Source organism: Oncorhynchus gorbuscha, unplaced genomic scaffold (genome assembly GCF_021184085.1).
Source record: "Oncorhynchus gorbuscha isolate QuinsamMale2020 ecotype Even-year unplaced genomic scaffold, OgorEven_v1.0 Un_scaffold_3263, whole genome shotgun sequence".
Lineage (NCBI taxonomy): Eukaryota > Metazoa > Chordata > Actinopteri > Salmoniformes > Salmonidae > Oncorhynchus > Oncorhynchus gorbuscha.
This window is the reverse complement of record NW_025745185.1, coordinates 12,565-24,492: the sequence shown is the minus strand read 5'-3', so window position 1 is coordinate 24,492 and position 11,928 is coordinate 12,565. Positions and strand designations below refer to the sequence as shown.

At 47.5% G+C, this 11,928-nt stretch overlaps 1 non-coding gene and 1 pseudogene across 1 annotated transcript; both read right to left on the bottom strand.

Annotated features, from left to right (window-relative positions):
• Positions 1-4,571: 4,571 nt before the first annotated feature.
• LOC124017785 lies at positions 4,572-11,687 on the bottom strand (annotated as a pseudogene).
• LOC124017788 lies at positions 5,078-5,157 on the bottom strand. Its single transcript, XR_006835524.1, has one exon. It is a non-coding gene; the product is annotated as a small nucleolar RNA SNORD72 (small nucleolar RNA).
• Positions 11,688-11,928: the final 241 nt, after the last annotated feature.

Sequence of the window (11,928 nt, the reverse complement as noted above, 5' to 3'; positions counted from 1 at the left end):
CGTGAGAGACCCTCAACGGGTTCCAGGAGAACGAACAGGGAGAGATCAGGAGAACGCAGGAGAACGGGAGAACGGGAACAGAACGAGAACGCACAGGAACAGGGAGATCAGGAGAACGACAGGAACAGGGAGATCAGGAGAACGCACAGGAACAGGGAGAGATCAGGAGAACGCACAGGAACAGGGAGGGGAGATCAAGGTGCCGACAGTGAGACCTAACATGCTGAAAGAGAGTCTAAGTGAAAACAAATTATTTTCTGGTATTAGAAATGGTACAGTGTGATTGCTTATTATTTGCGAATAGTTGTAATAACTATATATAACAGTAAGAGAAGTCTGATCAATAGAGACGGGGTTTACCTGAAGGACTCAGTCTGGATCAATAGAGATGGGTTTACCTGAAGGACTCAGTCTGATCAATAGAGATGGGTTTACCTGAAGGACTCAGTCTGATCAATAGAGATGGGTTTACCTGAAGGACTCAGTCTGATCAATAGAGACGGGTTTACCTGGAAGCACTCGGGCGGTCTATGTTTTGTCTTTATTTAGTATGGTCAGGGCGTGAGTTGGGGTGGGCAGTCTATGTTTTGTCTTTATTTAGTGTGGTCAGGGTGTGAGTTGGGGTTGGCAGTCTATGTTTAGGTTTCTGTTTTCGGCCCAGTATGGTTGTCAATCAGAGGCAGGTGTCGTTAGTTGTCTCTGACTGAGAATCATACTTGGGGTAGCCTGGGTTTCACTGTTGGTTTGTGGGTGTTTGTTTCCTGTGTCAGTGTTTTGTCACCACACGGTCCTGTTTCAGGTTTCTGTTGGTTTGTGGGTGTTTGTTTCCTGTGTCAGTGTTTTGTCACCACACGGTCCTGCTCTCTGCTCATGATTTCTCCCTCCACAAACAACCTTGAATAGAACTGGTACAGGGTTGACTCTCTGCTCATGATTTCCTTGAATAGAACTGGTATTCAGGGTTGGAGGCTCTCTGCTCATGATTTCTCCCCTTTCACAACAACCTTGAATAGAATCCCATGTTGGTAACAGAATATATGACTTTAACACAATGACTTCCTCATGAACTCTACTTTGCACAGTTTAGACTTCTGTGACTCGGTACCTGTACCCCCACATTGACTCGGTACCTGTACCCCCGCACATTGACTCGGTACCTGTACCCCCACACATTGACTCGGTACCTGTACCCCCACACATTGACTCGGTACCTGTACCCCCACACATTGACTCGGTACCTGTACCCCCACACATTGACTCGGTACCTGTACCCCCACACATTGACTCGGTACCTGTACCCCCACACATTGACTCGGTACCTGTACCCCCACATTGACTCGGTACCTGTACCCCCACATTGACTTGGTACCAGTACCCCCGCACATTGATTCGGTACCTGTACCCCCGCACATTGACTCGGTACCTGTACCCCCGCACATTGACTCGGTACCTGTACCCCCGCACATTGACTCTGTACCGGTTGTCTACCTGTGCATGGTGTCTACCTGTGCATGTTGTCTACCTGTGCATGTTGTCTACCTGTGCATGGTGTCTACCTGTGCATGGTGTCTACCTGTGCATGGTGTCTACCTGTGCATAAAACCTGTGCATGGTGTCTACCTGTGCATGTTGTCTACCTGTGCATGGTGTCTACCTGTGCATGGTGTCTACCTGTGCATGGTGTCTACCTGTGCATGTTGTCTACCTGTGCATGGTGTCTACCTGTGCATGTTGTCTACCTGTGCATGTTGTCTACCTGTGCATGGTGTCTACCTTTGCATGTTGTCTACCTGTGCATGGTGTCTACCTGTGCATGTTGTCTGTGCATGGTGTCTACCTGTGCATAGGCTAAATTACCATTTGATGAATGGAAAAAGACAGTTACAAAACACCAAGAAATGTTCCTAATAACATGAACAGGTTACCATTGATTAGGCCTACATGAATAGGTTACCATTGATTAGGCCTACATGAACAGGTTACCATTGATTAGGCCTACAGGTTACCATTGATTAGGCCTACATGAATAGGTTACCATTGATTAGGCCTACAGGTTACCATTGATTAGGCCTACAGGTTACCATTGATCAGGCCTACATGAACAGGTTACCATTGATCAGGCCTACATGAATAGGTTACCATTGATCAGGCCTACATGAATAGGTTACCATTGATCAGGCCTACATGAATAGGTTACCATTGATTAGGCCTACATGAACAGGTTACCATTGATTAGTCCTTAGTTGATGACAAACTGACCTTTGTTTTTAGCCTGAAAAGTCAGGACCCCAGAAATGGGGCTGAAACCCAAGAACAACAGCATGCACAGCATGGACCGACGGTTGGATGGTTACGGTAAGGACAGCCAGCACAGCATGGACCGACGGTTGGATGGTTACGGTAAGGACAGCCAGTACGGACCGACAGTTGGATGGTTAAGGTAAGGACAGCCAGCACAGCATGGACCGACAGTTGGATGGTTAAGGTAAGGACAGCACAGCATGGACCGACAGTTGGATGGTTAAGGTAAGGACAGCCAGCACAGCATGGACCGACGGTTGGATGGTTCACGGTAAGGACAGCCAGTACGGGACCGACAGTTGGATGGTTAAGGTAAGGACAGCCAGCACAGCACGGACCGACAGTTGGATGGTTAAGGGTAAGGACAGCCAGCATGGACACATGGTTACAAGGACAGCCAGCACGGACCGACAGTTGGATGGTTAAGGTAAGGACAGCCAGCACAGCATGGACCGACGGTTGGATGGTTAAGGTAAGGACAGCCAGCACAGCATGGACCGATGGTCCTGACTGACATACTGACAGAACTAATATTAGGGTCATGGACCTTGGCAGAACTAATATTAGGGCCATGGCATGGACCGATGGTCCTGAGAATACTGAAGAACTATTAGGTCATGGGCCTTGGCAGAACTAATATTAGGGCATGGACCTTGGCAGAACTAATATTAGGGTCATGGGCCTTGGCAGAACTAATATTAGGGTCATGGGCCTTGGCAGAACTAATATTAGGGTCATGGGCCTAATATTATAATGGCAGAACTAATATTAGAGGTCATGGCCTTGGCAGAACTAATATTAGGGTCATGGGCCTTGGCAGAACTAATATTAGGGTCATGGGCCTTGGCAGAACTAATATTAGGGTCATGGGCCTTGGCAGAACTAATATTAGGGTCATGGGCCTTGGCAGAACTAATATTAGGGTCATGGACCTTGGAATACTGACAGAACTAATATTAGGGTCATGGACCTTGGCAGAACTAATATTAGGATCATTGACCTTGGCAGAACTAATATTCAGGTCATGGACCTTGACAGAACTAATATTTGTTAGATCACTGGTTGACCAGTCATTCAGAGTACTGAGGGTAACAGATGTTAGATCACTGGTTGACCAGTCAGAGTACTGGAGGGTCAGAGACCAGATCACTGGTTGACCAGTCAGAGTACTGGAGGGTCACAGATGTTAGATCACTGGTTGACCAGTCAGAGTACTGGAGGGTCAGAGACCAGATCACTGGTTGACCAGTCAGAGTACTGGAGGGTCACAGATGTTAGATCACTGGTTGACCAGTCATTCAGAGTACTGGAGGGTAACAGATGTTAGATCACTGGTTGACCAGTCATTCAGAGTACTGGAGGGTCAGAGACAAGATCACTGGTTGACCAGTCAGAGTACTGGAGGGTCACAGATGTTAGATCACTGGTTGACCAGTCATTCAGAGTACTGGAGGGTAACAGATGTTAGATCACTGGTTGACCAGTCATTCAGAGTACTGGAGGGTCACAGAGACCAGATCACTGGTTGACCAGTCATCCAGAGTACTGGAGGGTCAGAGACCAGATCACTGGTTGACCAGTCACCTCAGAAGAAAACTCTCATTAGTTTACAAAGAGAGACCATATTTGGGAGGTTGTAAAGGCAACTCCTGATCAGCTGGAGCTGCACATCACACATTCACGAGCCACCTCCACTATTACTGTAAACTACAGCGCCACCTAGTGGCAGAACACAGCTCCTGCTACACCACACCAGTGCTCTGCAGTACCCATCACCTCAAAAGTACAGGTCAGCGGTTCCATTAGCAACTACAGTGCACTAAAAAGTGTGGGGAAAACATATATCTCTTCATCGTAATAATTACTATAAGGTGAATGCCATCTACAAAGGAGGTTAGATGAACCTTCGTGCACCAGCTCAAAAGGAAAAGACCCATTTTAAGTGTTTGATATCTTTATTTAGCAGTTTTCAATCCAAATGACAAAGTACTCAGCTATCTCATCTCGAACACAACAGCTGATAATCTGAGTATTGATACTGGAAGAGGAAATAAAACAATGGAATGTTTTTAATTTTAATGGTCACATTTTGTCAAACATTTTCAATAATTAAGATAAGTGTTTTTCTATTTTTTTTTAGTTTTGTCCACTTTGTAACTTTTAATAACGAGGACTAGCTTAATCTTCTCTAGACCCGGCAGATGTTGTATTCATTTTTTGTAAAGAAAACTTTATTCATTTTTGCAATGTTTTCAGAGTTTTCAGGTTTCCATGTTTAAATTTTTTCTACCATTTTCTTCGGTGAAGCAAGATTACCGTCTCTGAAACAAACAAACAAACGTTAACATTAGTAGCACTGACAACGTCGATGGTACACTTAAAACAGATTAAATACATCTACAGTCTAAATATAGTCATACCGGTTCTTAGCTGGGGACTCCGGCGGGGTTGGTGGGCTTCTGGGCGGACTCCTTGGCCTGGTGAGCCTGCAGCACAGCGACAGCCTCGTCCACCTTGGAGCGGAGAGACTCGGGAGACTCCAGCATGTGGAGCAACTCGGAGTTGTCGATCTCCAACAGCATGCCGGTGATCTTTCAGCCAGACTAGGGTGCATGTTTTGGATGAGAGGAACAGACGCTCGCCTGGAGAATGAGGAGGGGAGGGGGGATTCAGCATCAGTAAAGGACCCAGAAAAAGGCTCAGCAGCCATTTGAGGGCCAACAGTCAAGACAACAGATGCTACTTCTTCAGTGGTTCATTGACAGACAGGTTGGGCTCTTTGTCTCAGTTGAAAAATAAGAATCACTGAAAGTCATAAGTTCAGACATTTTTTACAGAATACATCATTGACAAAGAGCACATAAAAATGTTGATCGTCGTTTTGAAAAAGAAGAAGCTGCAAACGGTGTGTAACTCTTTGGGCGACCAGACCAGATTCACATAGAAACGGGCGTTATAGATCTGGCATTCTCACTGAAAGCAAGTCTAAGAAGAGGTAGATATGATCTCTATGTCGCTATTTCTATACTTCCTGTTCTTAAGTTGTTTTTTTGTGTGTTTTACGTGCGTTTTTTGTGCACCAGCTTCAAATAACTGAAAAGACAATATTTAATGATTTAAAATATATTTAACAGTGGTTTTAGACAGAACAATGATTCTCTACACAATGACCGATTATTTTATCACGTAAAACTGGAAGTTAACCAAAAATATTTGAATTTTAGCAACCGGGAAATGGCCGGGAGAAATCAACAGGCGAAAATCAGCCAATCCACAACGCCGCCCGGTTAAGCAACATTATGAAACTCTTATCATTCCACTATTACTACAGATATATTACGGACCTTTAGCACTATTACTACAGACCTTTAGCACTATTACTACAGACCTTTAGCACTATTACTACAGACCTTTAGCACTATTACTACAGATATATTCCTGACCTTCCAATGCAGAGGAAGCACCTTTAACTGAAGGAGACTGGAAGGTCAGTAAAAAGACTCACCCAACATCTGCTTCTGTTCCTGAGGAGGAGCCGCCGCCAGCATGGAGGCCGTCAGAGGCTCCTGTCCCTGGACGTGGACAGCCGGCTGCTGCATGGGCACCTGGGGCTGGCTGGACATGTGCTGCTGGGGGTTCCTCACGCCTGCTGCATACTTGTACTGAGGCATCCTCACCGGGGCTGCAGCAGCCGCCGCACCGGCAGGACGCTGGCCCAGGGCCTGGGTGGCTGGAGAGGGAGAGGAGAGGAGGAAGAGAAGAAGAGGGGGAGGAAGAGAAGAAGAGCGGGAGGAAGAAAAGGGAGAGGGGAGGAAGAAAAGGGAGAGGGGAGGAAGAAAAGGGAGAGGGGAGGAAGAAAAGGGAGAGGGGAGGAAGAGGAGGAGAGTCAGTCAACATCCAAGAGACAGATTCATATATTGAGACATGGTGAGCGTACAAAAACATTAAGAACACCTTCCTAATATTGAGTTGTACCCCCCAAACCCCATAACAGCCTTAACTTGTGGGACATGGACTCTACAAGATGTTGAAAGCGTTCCAACAATTGTGTCAAGATGGCTGCATGTCCTTTGGGTGGTGGACCATTCTTGATACACAGGGAAACTGTTGAGTCTCAAAACCCAGCAGCGTTGCAGTTCTTCACAAACTCAAACCGGGCGCCTGGCACCTACTACCTACCACCCCCCCCTGTTCAAAGGCACCTACTACTACCACACCCCGTTCAAAGGCACCTAATCCCTACCACACCCCCGTTCAAAGGCACCTACTACCTACCACACCCCCTGTTCAAAGGCACCTACTACCTACCACCCCCCGTTCAAAGGCACCTACTACCTACCACCCCGTTCAAAGGCACTTAAATATTTTGTCTTGCCCGTTCACCTCTGAATGACACACATACACACACCCATGCCTCAAGGCTTAAATCCTTCAACCGACGGTAGAAATAGAGTAAATAGTAGCTGAAAGGTGGTTGTGAAAGCATTACGGATATACAGGGCTGGGTTAACCAGGTAAACTCACCCATCCCCTGGGTCAACCAGGTAAACTCACCCATCCCCTGGGTCAACCAGGTAAACTCACCCATCCCCTGGGTCAACCAGGCAACTCACCCATCCCTGGGTCAACCAGGTAAACTCACCCCTCCCCTGGGTCAACCAGGTAAACCCACCATCCTCTGGGTCAGGTAAACTCACCCATCCTCTGGGTTAACCAGATAAACTCACCCATCCTCTGGGTTAACCAGATAAACTCACCCATCCTCTGGGTTAACCAGATAAACTCACCCATCCTCTGGGTCAAAGGTAAACACTTCCCCTGGGTCAAAGGTAAACTCACCCATCCCCTGGGTCAACCAGGTAAACTCACCCTCCCCTGAACCAGGTAAACTCACCCATCCCCTGGGTTACCATCACCCATCCCCTGGGTTAACCAGGTAAACTCACCCCATCCCCTGGGTCAACCAGGTAAACTCACCCATCCCCTGGGTCAACCAGGTAAACTCACCCATCCTGGGTCAGCCAGGTAAACTCAATCCCCTGGGTCCAGCCAGGTAAACTCACATCCCTGGGTTAACCAGGTAAACTCACCCATCCCCTGGGTCAACCAGGTAAACTCACCCATCCCCTGGGTCAACCAGGTAACTCACCCATCCCCTGGGTCAACCAGGTAAACTCACCCATCCCCTGGGTCAACCAGGCCAAACTCACCCATCCCCTGGGTCAACCAGGTAAACTCACCCATCCTGGGTCAACCAGGTAAACTCACCCATCCCCTGGGTCAACCAGGTAAACTCACCCATCCCTGGGTCAACCAGGTAAACTCACCCATCCCCTGGGTCAACCAGGTAAACTCACCCATCCCCTGGGTCAACCAGGTAAACTCACCCACTGGGTTAACCAGGTAAACTCACCCATCCTCTGGGTTAACTCAGGCAAACTCACATCCTCTGGGTTAACCAGGTAAACTCACCCATCCTCTGGGTTAACCAGGTAAACTCACCCATTCTCTGGGTTAACCAGGTAAACTCACCCATCCTCTGGGTTAACCAGGTAAACTCACCCATCCTCTGGGTTAACCAGGTAAACTCACCCATTCTCTGGGTTAACCAGGTAAACTCCCATTCTCTGGCCGGCCATCATGCGTGGCACCTGGGATGACGAGGGCCTCATGGCACCGGGTCTGCGGCCTGGGGGCGGACGGGCGCATGGCGTTGGGCATGTTCTGGGGTCTGGAAGCAGAACAGACAATTAAAACAAACTACTTCTGGGTGGAGCTATTCTAGTCTGGAGTGAAACTGTTTGACTAAAATAAAAAAATTGTAGATCTTTACGTTGTGGTCTGACGCCCTGGGTGGCCCCAGCGTGGGCCTGGTCTCAGCTGAGCCAGCTGATTGGTGGAGTAGTAGAGCGGTTCTGAGTCTGGGGGATGGCAGCCATGAAGTACCCAGAGGGAGGCAGGCTGGTAGGGGTTGAGGACCCAGGGTTGGGGCACGGGCCTGACGGTGGCCATCCTCTGCATGTACTGGTTGGTGAGGTGAGCCTGGCGCTCCTCTTTCCTCTGGGCCAGCGCCACGTACAGCGGCTTGGTGGCCACGATGCGCCCGTTCATCTCCGTCACGGCCTTGGTGGCCTCCTCCGGGGAGGAGAAGCACACGAAGCCGAAGCCCTTGCTGCGACCACCTTCCATCATCACCTAGAGAGAGAGGCACATTAAATAAAAGGGGTTTCTGAACCAGAAAGACAGGGGCCTATAGACCACACCGCTTTATAGAGACAGGCAACAAGCGTACCACCACACTACAGTAATGGCTCAATCAGAGGGTGATATTGACTTAGGAAGGCTGTAGGAAGGTGTAGATGGGTGTAGAAGGTTGTAGGAAGGTGTAGAAGGTTGTAGAAAGGTGTAGAAGGTTGTAGAAAGGTGTAGAAGGTTGTAGAAGGTTGTAGGAAGGTGTAGAAGGTTGTAGGAAGGTGTAGGAATGTGTAGAAGGTTGTAGGAGGGTGTAGAAGGTTGTGGGAAGGTGTAGGAGGGTGTAGGAAGGTGTAGAAGGTTGTAGGAAGGTGTAGAAGGTTGTAGGAGGGTGTAGAAGGTTGTAGGAGGGTGTAGAAGGTTGTAGGAGGGTGTAGAAGGTTGTGGGAAGGTGTAGGAGGGTGTAGGAAGGTGTAGAAGGTTGTAGGAGGGTGTAGAAGGTTGTAGAAGGGTGTAGAAGGTTGTAGGAGGGTGTAGAAGGGTGTGGGAAGGTTACCTTGGCGCTGGTGATGGTACCGAAAGGAGAGAACTCCTTCCTCAGCCGTCGTCGTCGAGCCATCGTCCAGATTCTGACGTACAGTTGACCTCTGGTGGTCATACGGTCCTGCTTCATCTGCTCAAACTTTATGCTTTTCAACTCCGTCTGGCGCTCTCCCTTCTTCTGGGCTCGGCCCACGAGACCTGTCGCCCGTTGAAATCCTTCCCGTTCATCTCGTCTACAGCCTGAGAACGTAACGGATAAGGCGGCCCCGTTGAGGTCAAGAATTCACTGTCTTTCATAGGACACGTAGCTCTATTCAACGTCCAGATAAGCGATAATAAGGAAATGTGCGGTACAACTCACCCTCTGAGCATCCTCGTGCCTCTCAAAGCTGATTGAAATCCTCGGGACTTCCCTGCTGTCGTCCGTCATCACCCTGATGCTCAGGGCCGGTCCTGGAACAGTAGAACCCAACACAAAACGACATCAAATTCTAACTCCTACAGAACAGACATTTACAAATACGAGGGGAAAAAAAATCGACAATCTGGGCTAGATTCCATTATATTGCCGTGAGAAAACATTTATTTATTGGACATTAATCAGGTCCCTCCCTCCTCCCTTGGTGCCGTTTGCTCCCTAATGAACACACCCCCGGGTGTAGAACAGCACGTGGACCCCCGGGTGTAGAACAGCACGTGGACCCCGGGTGTGGAACCCTGGACCCCGGGTGTAGAACAACAGCACGTGGACCCCCGGGTGTAGAACAACAGCACGTGGACCCCCGGGTGTAGAACAACAGCACGTGGACCCCCGGGTGTAGAACAACAGCACGTGGCAGACACTTACCATATTTCCCAAACAGCTCCCTGAGCTTCTCGTCGTCCATGTCCTCTCCGGGTTCTGATGTACACGTTGGTGAACTCTCTGGCTCTGGCTCCGAGCTCAGCCTCGCTCTTTGCGGGATTTGAAACGCCCGACGAACCTATTGTATGTTAATAAATAATATTGTTAGTTGAACAGTGTGTTGAAAGGGCTTCCTGTTCTGTAGAGTTGGGGAGGGTGAGCTTGGTGGCGTATGTTACCACCATTTTGACTAAACCACCCCCCATGGAAAGAGGATTGGGTTTGATAAAGCTGTGAGGAGAGAAGCACAAGGCTACAGAGCAACAGTTCTTTATTAGTGGACACTTGAAACAAACAAAAAAAAACCTTGAGTTAGTCAAATTAAAAGTTTAGAACTCACACAAAACAAAATCATGCTTTAAAAATCAAACCAATTCTTTTGAATCTAGTTGAAATTGAAAACCAGTTCGCGTTACAACTCAAGTTACATTTCTGTACGGGTTGAGTTGCATTTTAACTCTGTAGACAGCTGACTAGCCCCCTCCCTACCACCCCCATCTATTATTGATTACGTCTCTAAGTTCACGAGGACTGATCACACTTACACTTTTCTGTCATTGAGCAGCATGCCGTTCATTTTCTCAATGGCTCTTTCAGCCGCCTCCTGGGTCTCAAAATGCACAAAGCCATAGCCTTTTGAGCCATTCTCATCACAAACCACCTGGGAGAAGGGACATCGGAGAGCACAGGCGGTGGTTTTAAAACACCATGCGCACCAAAACAACAGACTCAGAATCCAACACACATTTCAACCAACACTGGGGGTTGAACAACACAGCACATGGCAACCACACATTAGCCAGAAAGCGTCTCTCTCATCCTACCTTGCAGGATAGGATGTTTCCGAACGCCGAGAAGGTGTCATAGAGGGCCTTGTTGTCAATGGACTTGTCCAGGTTCTGATGAAGATGTTGCCCACCCCACTCTTCCTCAGGGAAGGGTCACGCTGAGACCACATGATACGCAGAGGTCTCCTTGATGACGTCAAAGTTCATGGTGTCCAGGGCACGTTCAGCTAGAAAACACATATCGGGAGCCGTGTACCATTAAGAATGCGGTTGAAGGAAACCGCGCCATTTGCAGCCAATACTCCCAATTTAATTATTGAACCTACAACACGACAACAAATTAGGACAGTGAAAGACTCGTTGGCCTTACATAGCTTGCTGAACTGAAACCATGTTAGTCAAATGTTGACGCGTGATTATGTACTTAGACCTATAATGTGATTCATCACACCGGATTGACATTTTAATTTTTTTTTGGTGCAACGTGAACGTGTGAGCCACGTCATGTTATATATATATATATATATATATATATATATATTTTTTTTTTTACTGGTGATACCATTACGATTAAATACGATGTATTATTATTATTAAAAAAATAATAAATAATATAAATAATAAATATAAAATAATAAATAATAATATAAATAATAAATATAAAATAATAATATAATAAAATATAAAATAGTTACCATCGGCTGGTTGTTGAAAGTTGACGTAGGCATATCCGAGGGATCGCCGAGTGATCATGTCCCTGCAGACCCGGATGGAGAGGATGGGCCCGGCGGGGCTGAACTTCTCGTACAGCATGGCCTCGGTGATATCCTGGTGCAGGTCGCCCACGTACAGGGAGGCCATCGGGTAACTGGGGGCGCTTGGATTCATTATGGGGTTTTTAAATAACTAATACGGGGAGGGGAATAAACACGTTACGTTGTCAGGTTAACGTGAAATGGTGTCTTATGACACCGAAGATTTGCTGTTTGCTAAAAAATGAAATAAAAATAAATGTTTTGGACGTTAACTACTTCGCACTTAGGCCCTAAAAAGCAATGCGGGCCGGTTGGCTAATTCTGCTACGTTACCTTCGGGAGGAAATAAATTACAAAATAAAAGTTTAATAGTAGCTACGACTAGTTAACGTTACAATAATAACAGATGCGACAACAAACAAAAATCCCCTGCTACGTTATAGCT